The following is a 14,137-nucleotide window of genomic DNA, read 5'->3' as shown; positions in this document are numbered from 1 at the left end:
TGCGCTCGGGGTTTCAAACAAATTTTGAGCACCCGATTAAAGTTCATTCCATACTTAGCTAAATATCTGGTGCGTCAGGTCACTGGTGCAATCGCGACCATGATAATCCATAATTTGCAATCACGACATGTGTTTTATGTCTTGGTAGATCACAGTGGCAATGCATATAAATTGCGATTGCCACATGCGATTTACCCTTGCCAGATTGCGATCGCGATATCAGGGTTGCGATAGTTACTCCCGACCCCATACTTAATCCTCTTCTTCCACCTAATTTTTCTTTTTTTTCCCACCATTTTTACACAAAGTTGAGATATAAAAGAGAGTAATAGAGTGGGGAATCATCCAAATAAGATAAGGTAAGCTAGCCCAATTCTTTTTGGCCAGTTCCCATTGACTTTTCCTTTGAATTCCATCAAAATTCATGATAAATTATTTGAAAGTAGGGTTTTAAATTCCTAAACTTTGAGGGTTGATTTGAGACCCAAATTGTTTTCCATTTGTGCTCAACTTTTGAACACAACTTTCTTGTCCTTCAAGGGAACTCGTGGTGGGTTCGATTTTGGATTCAGTTTACAAGCCCCGTGGGCTCGTTCTTAACCTAAAATTTGACTCGAATGATTATTTGGCAAGAAGGGTCTCGTTTGACTCCTAATGATTCATAGATAATGATTTTTATAGAGTTTCGTCATTTCAAGACTATGGAGTGAAGACATATATTTTGTGGATGATTCAAGGCTTTGCGGTTCGACATCGAGGTTTATGTCTACTCTTCTTCACAAGATGATGTGTTTTACATAGTGCATGTAAATATGAATATTAGGGTTGATCATGCATAGAACACCTTGACTTAGCCTAAATTATGAGTTTGGGGTTAGAAGGGTATTTGACCCTTAATTTTAAATACTTAGAATACTTCTATGATCCTATCATTTCCCTTATATAGAGAGCTAATTCGTAGCATGACTATGATATTATTCTAGATATGGAATAAGATTTAGCTATTGGAAGCATGAAGAGTACGGTTGGCTCTATGTAGACCATTTAGGCTATCATAAAATCATAAATTAGGAGAAATTGTCTTAGTTGCTCATGTCTTAGGTGGATTTGGCTTCATGACCCATGTTTGGAAAGAAATTGCCTTAGTTTCTTTTGTTTTGGACGGGTTTGACTTGGGTTCTTGTGATTGGGAAGAACTATCAACTTAGGGCTATTTATGGCTTATTCTACATCTAACGTGAATTAAGGCACCTTATCCTAGACCGGGTTAGAATTTTGTCAATAAGATTTCAAGGAATAGAAGTGGGCCCTTTTGGCTCACCATAGGCCAAGTATTATGGCTCTTATAGATTCATATACGCATGTTATTATTTTAGGCATAGCTGAGACTAATGAACCTTTAGTATAATGTTTAATATATTACTCGGTGGGTTGTGATGGTTTTTCCCTGAATCATGAAGTTATTATTATGTCGGATATATGCATTTGGGCCTAAGGCCATGATTATGATGTTGTAGTTGATTTGGATATATTATTGGGACCAAGTCCATGTTCATGATATTGATTGTTTAGGTTTCAAAAAGTATTCTATCTTTGTAAAGAGTATGGTCATAGTTTACTGACATATTGATGCTTATATCATGGTTTGAATACTGATGATGGCATGCATAGATTAGGTACATTTATGACCATTAAATATGGTAAATGGTACGATTCCAATTAAAATATGATTTACTACTATTTTTCCTAAAAGGGGATTTAATCCCACTTTTCACCATAGAACGAAGTTTTTCATAATGGAAATGGTACCATCTTAATGGATGATTTATGCACATTGGGATTTAAAATGGTGTTTTAAGGATTTGACGAAGATTGATTCTAGTCCATGGTTTTGTTAATACTATTTACTTTGGTTGTGAGAGATTACCGATCCCTTTCTACACCTTTATGATGATTTAGTCCCAGAGTTTATCTCGATCAATAGATTTATGGATTTACACTCTTTTTAGTTATAGTTTTAGATATGCAATGATATACATATATATACATATGTAAATCTAGTACTGACTGCATAGTCGATGGATTATGTTATTGATATATATATATACCAATTTGACTAGATGATTGATTATGATATTAATGATATGTGTTCCGAACTATGTCCAGCAGTGGAGATGATGTTATGGATATTGTTCCAGATTAAGTGTGGTGGTTGATAATGATATTGATGAGATGAGTTATACATTGAGTTACTTTATAGTATTCAGATCGGTTATGGTATTATGAATTATGTCTTGGCTTTTATTCTTGCATGCTTATTGCCTATCACTTGTATGCATCTATATCTATCAGCCTTATGGGGGGTTACATAGGTATAGGTATAAGTGCTGGTTGCTGTATACTACATAGAGATTATATCTATCAACCTTATAGGGATTGCATAGGTATAGGCTTGGACAGCTGTTTTCTGATTGTTGATTGAACCTTCTAAGCCTATGACGGTCGTGGTTTATGAAAGGCCCAATTTGGTATTATTTGTTTAAACTAGCCGATTACTTTGTATCATTATTATTATTGTTATTAAGGTTGGTTTGTAATAGGTTGACTATGAATGGATTGGTATTGATATTAGAGGTATGATTCTGGTTCTGTCACCTTACAATTATATTATTATGGGCAATTATCTCATGTTTAGACATATGGATTGGAGACCCTATCTATTTTAGTACTAGTCCTACTATAATTGGGGGCTTTCGGGTTCTAGTGTGATGACTTAGGTTGTACCTTAGGTTAGACTTGTTTATAAGCATATGTATGCCTATCTATATATAGCTATGGCATTACAGTATATCCCTTCCTTCATTTATTCAGATTGTATATTTATTCCTTAGCCTTGTATACTCTTATATATCCTTCTTTCACTCTTTATACGTATTTTGGCCAGTGATATATGGTATAGTGTTATGGTTCCTGAGTATGGTTGGAATAGGATAGTCCATCCATAATACTTCCTTAACCTTATTATGTTAGTTCTTAGAGATGGGTAGGATATATGTTATGTATATTTGCAATATCTTTGGAGTTTATTCGGCAGTTGCCTACTAAGTGCCATGTGTTGGTACCCATACTACACTTTTGCAATCTATAGATCATAGTTTGGTTTATCTCCATTGTTATGTGCGTCGTGTGGAACATCTATGATTTAGAGATGTAGGGTGAGCTCCTGGTGCTTGGAGTATTCCTTTTTCTCCCTCTTTTGTATTAAACTTATCTCTATGCTGCATTCAGAGATGGGTTGTACCTATATACTCATTTTGTACTTCATTTTGTAATCTTATCACATTAGAATCTCTTGTCCTAATTTCACCAGGTTTTGTGACTATCTTATGTAATTTAGTCTGTTATTTCATTTATTCCGCACTCTTTATTTATTTCTCTTGGTAGTCCGTTACTAGTTGTTCCAGACTATGGGTTGGCTTGTCTACTGTGGGTTAAATTTAGCGCCCTCATGACCTGAGAAATTAGGTCGTGACAATGGGTGAGGAATAAATATAAACACTAACTTGAATTATTTCATTTAATAGCATATCTTAAACATAATGATGTTAATTGAGGCAATAGAATGAGGAAATTGATACACTTATAAGGTGTTCGAAAGAACCCATTTGTGAAATTTGGTTATTTATTAAAAGATTGACACTAATACCTCTAAATCTAGCCTACCTATGATTCCTAGCTAAATTTGGATAAATTCCCTCTTACCATGTATGAGTTCATACCTAGAATGGCATAGCCCCAAGGTTCACTCCCAATGATTACACTCTAAGTAATTTCAACCTCAAGATAGTATTCTAAAAGCAAAGAAATTGTTACTTTAAAACATTCTAACTAATTTCTCCCATTTAACATTTATGTTGTTTTATATACATTACGGGTCAACTCCTAGTTGACGTCCAACACTTTCAAACCTTGAAATCCATGCCCAACTCCTTGTTGGGTAAAATATATATATTGACAATGTGTTCTACACCTATTCAAAAGTTTAAGTTCAACGTTATCATTCACCATGATGGCCAATAAAATACCCTATGTTCTTGTCCTTGGAAATTTTCTAGGTTTTGAGTCTTTCACTGATCATACGACTCCCCATATGAGCTGTATGGTGGGGTACAAGTCAGGTGGTCCATCTCATTTGTTGGACAGTGCCCAACCTCTCTTGATTTTGTTATGGGTCAGGGTTAAGGGTACTTGTCGTATGCTTGGGTCCGAGTTGGTTTTGGTTGTCGTATGTTGGACAATATTGGGGTGCAAGTGATGCCTAGGGTATGAGTGATGGGTACCACTCATATGTTAGTGTACGTTTTGGATGGGGTAGTTGTACCTACTTGTGGGAATTCTTTTATAATTTAAGGTGGGGGTATTCTAGACATTTCCCCTCTTAAACCTTTCTGACTCCATGACCTAAAACACTATTGGGACTACATTTACCCTATTATTATAATCTTAAACACTCAAAAACTCTCTTAAATCTTTCTCAAGATCTTGGGTTAAGCAAAGGCTAGGTTTCCTTCAAGGTGGTCAATTAAGGCCCTAAAGGGTGATTTCTCCCCGTCTTCTTCATAAACTAAGGCATGTTTCTCCTCTCTCATTGTTAGTTCAATTAAAGGCATGTTTTATGAATGGTTTTCCTGGCATAATTGTGATATGGTTTTGGGATTTGAATTATTTGTTGGGGGTTTTGGTTATACATGGTTGGATATTGTTTTCCCATGTGTTTCTTATGGTTTTCATGTTAAAATTGTGGAATTGAACATATGGTTTCATAGGAATGGACAATTGGTTCTTGGTTTTGGTTTTGGAAACTATATGCCCTCAATATGTTTGTTAAAATTCTTATGAGAATGATTTTATTAAATGGTTGAACTTTCATTAAAAACCTTACATGGTATAATATGGTAACAAACAACAACAAACCAGTGTATTCCCACCAAGTGTGGTCTAGGGAGGGTAGAATGTATGCAGTCCATACCGCTACCTCCGAAGAAGTAGAGAGGGATGTTATAATACGAAAATGGAACCTAAATTGGTTAAATGGTTTAATGGCTAAATGCTTAGGCCTTGGTGTTCATGGCTTTGATCTAAAACCTTATAGGGTACACAAGAATCCCCCAAGTGAATCTAATAATGGAACTTACGGGGTACATGGGAATCCCCAAGTGTTGGCTAAGTACATTGCTTGTAAGCTATAGTTAGTATGACGATACCATTTCTTATAGCCTTGGTTAATAGTATACGCATTTGGTGGTTTGGTTGTGTGCTAATGGTTTTAACTTGGCAATAATGACGGGTTGTGATAACTAATCGTGAAGGTATGAGTCCAGTGAACGGATACTGGAAACTCATGTTTGCCAACATGAGGATTGGTCATGATGACCATAACTTGTGGGGTACATGGGAATTTCCTAAGTTATACTTGTATATATGTATCGTGGAGTGTGAAGTGTATACGAGAATCCCCTGCCCCTGTGATATTTTTGATTCATGTGGCTACACGCATTGGGGTCCATTCAGGGGGTAACACTGGACCCATCTATCTCATGGGTGGTTCTAGGACGGTTAAGCTACACATACTCAGGTTAATGATTTTAAGGACATTCTAAACCCAGTTCCCTTTCCCGACATGGATTATATATGTATATATATGGTTGTGCTTGCATATGGTTATTTACTTGGTTTCAAATATTAGCATTATTTTATCTTTATCCTAAGTGTATGCTAGCGTTCACCTTCTAACCCGTCTTCGGGTGTAGTATCCCTACATGATCCAGGAACCAACCATACTACTCCTCCTACTCAGTGATTAGTTCGGTAACAACTTAGAGTTCGATTGAAACGGTGATCTTCCATACGTCAGAAGGCTCCATTTCATGTCATGGTCTTGTCTTCATACTTTGGTTTTGGCTATAGTCGGGGGCATTTCCCAACCGGATAGTGTTTTAATTTCGAATAGAGGCTTTGTGAGACTACTATGGGTTGTTATGGGTGGTGTCGGCATTGGTGTCAGCCTTGGCATTGGTATTATTATTGGGGCTGACATTATTTGGTTGTATTTGATTTATGATTGTTCCATTTGGTTATGTTATATCAGAATTTATCTGACATTGGGTGTAGGGTGGTTATGGTTGGGTAATGGGGGTGGTCTCCGATCCCGGTTGAGCTTGAGGCGCCCGACACAACTAGGACCTGGTTTAGGTCGTGTCAACCAATATTACCGATGGGATTCCCCACTAGAGGCACGCCAATACAGTTTCATACCTACCTAACAATCCACTACACAACCAGAACCAATGATACCTAGATATACAAACACTTTGAAGCCAACAACTAATATAAAGCCTTCAATAAAGTGCCTTCTAAGCCTGTAGTAATGCTGTGCGGAGAACCTAATATCACGTAAAAATAATTAGAAGTTAGAAACCTAATTACACTGGAGAATCTACAGTTTGATGTTATTGTAGACTTCTTTATCTATAACTAGACATTAAGGAGTTAAGAAATGCCATCCTAGGTCAATGTGGAATTAAGGGAAAATATAGCATTTGTGTTTTGGTCATGAGATATGTTCTCATTAGTTTTAGCAAAAACTAGAAATCTATGCCCAACTTTTTTCTACCCTTATTTTCTATCTAAAGATAAAGGCGATGTATTGGCAAATGAGAATCCTTAAACAGGATCCTAGTTTGAACTTGATGTGGAAACCACAATTAGAGAGGCATGGATTTCATTATTTAACTTACTCTCAAATTTCTTTGTAAAAAAGGTTGTTTTCTTAATAGCATCAATAGTTGGGAAACTATTAATAGTAGACATAGATACCAAGAACCAAACTAGACACAGTTAAGCTAAAATGAAAGTTGAAGTAGATTTAGTAGCAAAATATTCACAAAGAGTTTGAATCAACGATGAAAATGAGATAATAAGGGATATAAAGTCTAGATGGATTTAAATACAATGTGATTATATGCCTAAGTACTACAAAGAGTGATACCTATAGGGACATGTAAAGGGACATTCATGAGAACAAGGTTAAAGAAGACAAGGGAAAAGCTCAACAAATTTTTATGGGAGCAACTGCTAACGCTAACAAAGTTTTTACAAGTGGAAAAGTTTTGTAAAACTAGTAGAATAAGAAAGAATAGATACCACAAAGGAACATGTATACGAAGGATAAGAGTGGTAGATTAATAAATGATAAGAAGAAAGCATCAGAGGTACAAATACCAACTCCTTTACAACTCTAGAAGAAGGAGAGGAACTTGTAGAAGTGAATGAGAGAATGCCTAATGCAAATGAAAATAATACCTGGGTCAGTAATAGTTTTGGAAAACACAATATTGAAGAACCAACACCAAAGGAGAAAGAACAATTCGTAGAGATTTTAAAAGACAAGGTGAATAATTATAAAGATATTTAGAAAGGGTAGTATACAAATACATAATCACCAAAGAAGAAGGGGAACAAGATTAATCAGGATACTAAGACACTAAAGGAGACAAGAAATAGTCATAATAAATCACAAGTCAAAGGGGGAGAGAAGTACCTAATAGTAGTTATGGTTGAATCCCAGGATCATTTACCTTTAGCTATTCATCATAATAGATTAAAGAAACTAGGGTTGAGAATCCAAAAATCATGGAAAAAAGGACCTTGATCAAAACATCACCAATTTGGATAGAAGTGGAGATTTTCCCCTAAGTAGATAGAACAAGTGAGATCAAATGATGACAAGCAAAAAAAGAGGGGAAACAAAGATAAAAAGGAACTACCTTCTGTGGTGTAGTACCCCGTAAAGGTCTTAGCTCATTTCATCTTTCAATTTCATGTTAAAGGGGTACAAGACTTAGAAATTTCACTAATTGTTTGGACTTATTCATTTCCAAGATCCCTAAACTTTGATGATTTTATGTTTGACCTTTCCGACCTCAGAACGTTAATTTTTAAGTTGATCCATGATTGGAGTTGTTCAAGGTGTATCTCAGCTGAGTTTTAGAATTTTCAGATGAGTGTAGGGGTGTATTTGAATCACAAAAATAGTAGCAGCACTGGGATAAGCCCACGGTGCCCCTTCAATGCACCGCTCTGGTGCTCGCAGCGCCCCCTCTAGTGCATAGCTTGGAGCCCATGGCGCGCCCTTCTTTATCCGTCCAGCTTTATGTTCCTCAATAATTGAGGTAATTTGGGTCATTTCTCTTCTCCCAATTAGTCCATAACATACAATTTAGCTCCCCAAAGAGCATTATTTGCTCTTTCAATCACAAATCCTCTCACAAAAAGCCCCGCTTTCCTAAAGAACAAACCCTAACCCATTCTCAAGCAATCAAGGGATTCAAGCTTCAAATCTTAAGATATTCTGAAGAATCTTCACGAAATCATCTAGTAAGGCATCTGTGATATTCATCCATGGGTTTCTTTAATCCATGGAGTCCAAGAATCCCTTTCTGGTTTTAAATTATGAGTTTTCATGTTTAAGTTGAATTATCTCCATGAATCTCTTCTTAATTCAATTACAAGTTATGTTTATAAGTATTTTTCAAGTGGGATAAGCCATTACATATTTTAAATGATGTAATCTTCACGTTATCCCTAAATTATGATTTTAGTCTTGTAATTATAATAATCTTGCATGATTTACCAATTCCATCCTGAAGTTCATGACTCTCATATGTTTGATGAAATGCCTAAATGATGGGTTTTGAATGATAATCCCCTACGATGGTTTTAAAGCTTTTATATGGCATTATTGTTAACTCCATTCAGTGCTGGTGGGTTATGAACACCCGATACCTATGTATGTTACAGGAATTTAGTTTTGTAAGTACTTAGATAGTTAATCCATGACTCCTATTAGTAGACTTACACATTTATAATCATGATGAGCACTATCAGTTATGTAATAATGTTTATTCTAATTCAGTCTATCCCAATATTCGTGTCAGTTCAGTTGGGAGTATGATGTAGCATCGAACGAACTCTAGGATGAGGTCCTACTTAACAGTAGAGGGTGTGACCCTTAGTAGCAATTCCCAAGTTCCAAAACTACGTAGCCAGTATAGGGTAGAATGACAAAGTGTTTACCTACCAATTGAGGGTGACACATATCTCTCTAGAGCACCTACCAGTTTAGGGTGACACATTAGTCCTTCGAGACACCAGTTTAGTAGATCCACACAGCCAGTGTTAGTACCCGTGGCATGGTACTGATGCTCTTTAAACTAGGGTTATAGGTTGGACCTCGATTAGCTTAGATTGGGGCATGTCAGTTATATGATATCTCCCACAGTCTCAATATTAGTATTCTGTATAGTATCAGTTCAGGTTTGCTTGACCAAGTGTACAAACTTTTTGTTATGCAATTATACAATTTACAATTTTTCAGATTTAAGTCTTATTTCATATTATAGGGTTATGCTTGGACTTGCACTCTCAGATGTTACAGTTTTCATACATTCATGTTTAGTTATCTCATGCTATTTAGTTAGTCCTTATTTTATATACATAGTACCCCATGTATATCAGCCTAACCTTATCTCATATACCAGTACATTTAAAGTACTGATTGTATACTTTTTTTTTGCTATGATTTCTTATATCATAGGTTCGGACACATAGTTTACCAACCGCAGTTGGATATCTTAGCGTAATCCAGTAGTCATAGTGGTGAGTCCTCAGCCATCGAGGGCATATTATTTTTACTTTATTATTTTAGTATTTTATTTTATTCAGTCAGTTAGAGTTAGTTGAGGGTCTATCCCATAAACTCCTCTATTAGTTTAGAGGATTTTAGACGTTCAGATAGTCAGTTAGACAGTTATTCAGTTACTTTTAGTTTTTATTAGGTATTTCAGACTTATGATTGATTCTTTATTTCAGTATTCAAATTTATATTTTCCTTCTTAGTTTATCTTCTGCTCATGTATTTTATTACTATTTGTTTAGTACTCATAGCAGGTACCAGCTCATGGGTTAGGTTATGGTCAATTATGACCGTAAACATCGTTGTTAAGACTTAGGGGTCGCTTGGGTCTTTACAAAACTTGGTATCAGAGCCCAGAGTTTTAAAGTGTCCTAAGGAGTCTAAAAGCCGCATTAAGTTGAGTCTTATACATGCGTGTGAAGCGCGCCACACTTATAGACAATGGGTACAAGACAATTTAGGAAATGTTTCCCTTCTTTCAGTATTTATGTTATGTGAAAGGGTTTGATATCTACTTAAACTCTCTTTCTAACTTATACTTCATTCTATTTACAAACAATGGCTCCCAAAAGAAACAATAGAAGAAGGAACAAGAATCATCCCGCACCACCACCTATTTAGGAAGATCCCCTCAATGAACATGTCTCTTACATCGAGTTTAGCTACTTTAACTACTTTATTTCATTCAGTAGCTTCTCTGAATAATCAATAGGTTATTGCCCCAATTAATCCAGTGGCAAAAATAACTGTATCTAGGATTTGGGACTTTACTCGAATGAATCCTCTTTTATTTTTGGGATCCAAGTTGAGGAGGATCCGCAAGAGTTTCTTTATAAGATTTAGAAAGTGACAAGTATTATGGGTGTTTCATCGAGTAAGAGTGTAGAGTTGGCTACATATTAGTTGCAGGATATAGCTCACATCTGGTATAAGTAATGAAAGGAGAATAGGGGTATTGAGGCAGCGCTTGTAGAGTGGGAGGATTTTTCCATGGCTTTTCTAGATAGGTTCTCCCTATTAGAGTTGAGGGAAGACAAAGTGCAAGAGTTCATCAACTTGAAGTAGGGTAGTATGAGTGTGAAGGAATACTTGTTTAAGTTTACTCAGTTGGCGAGGTATGCTCCTTCAATGGTGGCTGATAATAGGTCTAGAATAAATAAGTTTATGTTTGGTGTATCTAATATTATGGTTAAGGAGTGTAGGAATGCAATATTGATTAAGGGGATGGATTTATCTTGACTTATGGTTCATACTTAGCAAATTGAGAAAGAGAAGCTTAATAAGAAGGAGAGAGAGAATAAAAGGGCTAGATTGGGTAGTTTTAATTTTTCAAAGGAAAGGTCAGAGAGTGGTAACCTTTCTTAGTTCTATCAAAAGTCTGTACTCCTATCCCTATTTTTAGCTAGTGCTCTAGTGCCTAAGTTTAGGCAAGATAGTCAGGATAGAGCCCCAGGCTCCAAGTCCCAGGGTAGTGTGAATAATGTTTGTCCTAATCCACTTTATAGGAAGTGTGGAAGACATCATCAAGGTATGGGTAGAGCCGACAGTGATGTATGTTTTGGATGTGGCAAGCCAAGACACAGAGTCAAAGATTGCCCAAAGTTCATCTAGTAGGGCCAGTCTAATCGTCCTCCAGATCTAGCTGGTAGCCTGACTTAGTAGGGCACCACTTCCAACGCAACTAGTGGTCAACACCAAAATAGATTGTATGCAATCCAATATCGACAGGATTAGGAAAGTTCTCCTAGTGTGGTTATGGGTACGTTATAAGTCTTTTCTCTACTTGTTCATGCTTTATTAGACCCCAAAGCTTCACTCTCCTTTGTAATTCCTTATATAGCAGCGGGTATACGGAACTGCCTGGTTACAGTGTCTTAGAAAGTTACCTCAGTGGATCTTGTGGTGTTAGAGATGATTGATTTTGATGTCATTCTCGACATGGATTGGCTCCACTCAAGTTATGGCTCAGTTGATTGCAAAAATATAGTCATTCAGTTTCAATTTCCTAATGAATTAGCCATTAAATAAAGGGGTAGTACCTCTATGCCTAGGGGTCAGATCATTTACTATATTAAAGAAAGAAAAATGATATCTAAAGGGTGTCCTTACTATCTTGTTTGAGTCAAAGACTCTAGTTCTAAGACTCTAAGTCTAGAGTCAGTTTCAATAATAAGGGAACTTCTAGATGTATTCCCTGAAGACCTTCCCGGAGTTCCTTCCAAAAGGGAAATTGACTTCGAAATAGATCTCTTTCCAGATACCCAACCTATCTCTATTCCACCCTATAGAATGGTTCCAGTTAAGATTAAGGAGTGGAAATAGTAATTGAATAATCTCTTAGATAATGGTTTCATTAGGCCCAGTGTTTCTTCGAGAGGCACTTCAGTCCTATTCATGTATAAGTAAGACGATTCTCTCAGAATATGCATCAATTACTGTTAGTTGAATAAAGTCACAATCAAGAATAAGTATTCACTCCCTAGAATTAACGTCTTATTCGATCAAATTTAAGGTGCTAGTTATTTCTCTAAGATAGACCTCAAATTCGGCTATCATCAGCTTAGAGTCAGAGAATATGACATTTCAAAGATAGCCTTCAAAATGTATGGTCACTTAGAATTCTTAGTTATGTCCTTTAGAATAATGAATGACCCTATAACTTTCATGGATTTGATGAATAGAGTGTTCAATAAGTACTTGGACATGTTCATCATAGTCTTCATTGATGATATTCTTGTCTATTCCCATAGTGAGAATTGTATTTCAGACCCCTAGAGCTCATCAGTTGTTTTTCAAATTAAGTGCAAATTTTTGCTAAGATCAGTAGTTTTCTTTGGCCATATTATTTTCAGTGATGGTATTAGAGTTGACCCTTAAAAGACCTATCTCTCTATCAGATATCAGGAGTTTCTTGGGTTTGGATAGCTATTATAGATGGTTTTTTACGGGGTTTTATTCTATTGCATCCCCATGTCTCGATTTACTCAAAAGAAAGTCTAATTCCAGTGGTTATATTCTTATGAGAATAGTTTTCAGGAGTTGAAGACTCGACCTACTTCTGCTCCAGTATTGACCTTGTTAGATGATTTAGATGGATTTGTGGTTTACTGTGATACTTCCAGAGTTGGTCTTAGTTGTGTGTTGATGCATAGAGGTAAGGTCATAACTATATCTCTAACAGCTTAAGCACCATGAAAAGAATTATCTTACCTGTGATCTTGAGTTGGCAGTTGTTGTGATTGCTTTGAAGATATAAATATATTACCTTTATGGTGTTTATGTTGATGTATTCATGGATCAAAAAATCTTGTAGTATGTGTTTTCATAGAAAGATTTGAATCTTCATCAGAGAAGGTGGTGTGAGTTGTTAAATAATTATGATATGCATGTTTGTATCATCCGAGCAAGGCCAATGTAGTCGCAGGTGCCCTTAGTAGGTTATCTATGGGTAAAGTTGCACATGTTGAGGAGGATAAGAAAGAGTTAGTCAGTGAGGTTCATCAGCTTTCTAGATTAGGTGTTCGGTTAGTTGATTCAGCAGAAGATAGTGTATGGGTTCAAATTAGTTTGGAATCATCCTTAGTTGTAGAAGTAAAAGAAAAGAAATAGAGAGATCCTAGTTTGGTTAAGTTGAAGGAGACAGAGATCAAAAGGTGGAAGTTTTCTCCCAAGAGGGTGATGGTGTGCTTCATTGTCGGGATAGATTATGTTTTCATGTGTTGATGACTTTAAAGCAGCGAATACTTATTGAAGCGCATGGTGCGCGATACTCTATCCATCCAGGAGCCACTAAGATGTACCGTAACTTATGGGAAATCTATTGGTGGAGTAATATGAAGAGCGATATTACAAAGTTTGTAGCTAAATGTTCTGATTATCAGCAAGTTAAGGTTAAACACCAAAGGCTTAGTGGTACATTACCGGAGTTCAGTATCCCTACTTGGAAGTGAGAGGTTGTGAACATAGATTTTGTGATAGGGTTACCTCGCATGCATCGCCAACACAATTCAATATGGCTCATTATAGACAAAATTTTGAAATTAGATCATTTCTGCCAGTTCATACTTCTTACCTAGCTGAGGATTATGCCAGGCTCTATCTTAGGGAGTTGGTTAGGTTGCATGGAATTCTGTTGTCTATCATATTAGATAGAGGTACTCAATTAGCCTCTCATTTTTGAAAGGCTTTTTAGAAAGTTCTTGGTACCCAGGTTCATCTTAGTACAACTTTTCATCCTCAGATAAATGGTCAGACAAAGAGGACCATTCAGACCTTAGAGGACATGTTGAGAGAATATGTTATTGACTTTAGAGGTAGTTGGGATGATCATTTACCTTTGATTGAGTTTGCCTATAGCAACAGTTATCACTCTAGTATTTAGAT

This window comes from Capsicum annuum, chromosome 4, assembly GCF_002878395.1.
Source record: "Capsicum annuum cultivar UCD-10X-F1 chromosome 4, UCD10Xv1.1, whole genome shotgun sequence".
NCBI lineage: Eukaryota > Viridiplantae > Streptophyta > Magnoliopsida > Solanales > Solanaceae > Capsicum > Capsicum annuum.
Note: the sequence above shows the minus strand (reverse complement) of the source record.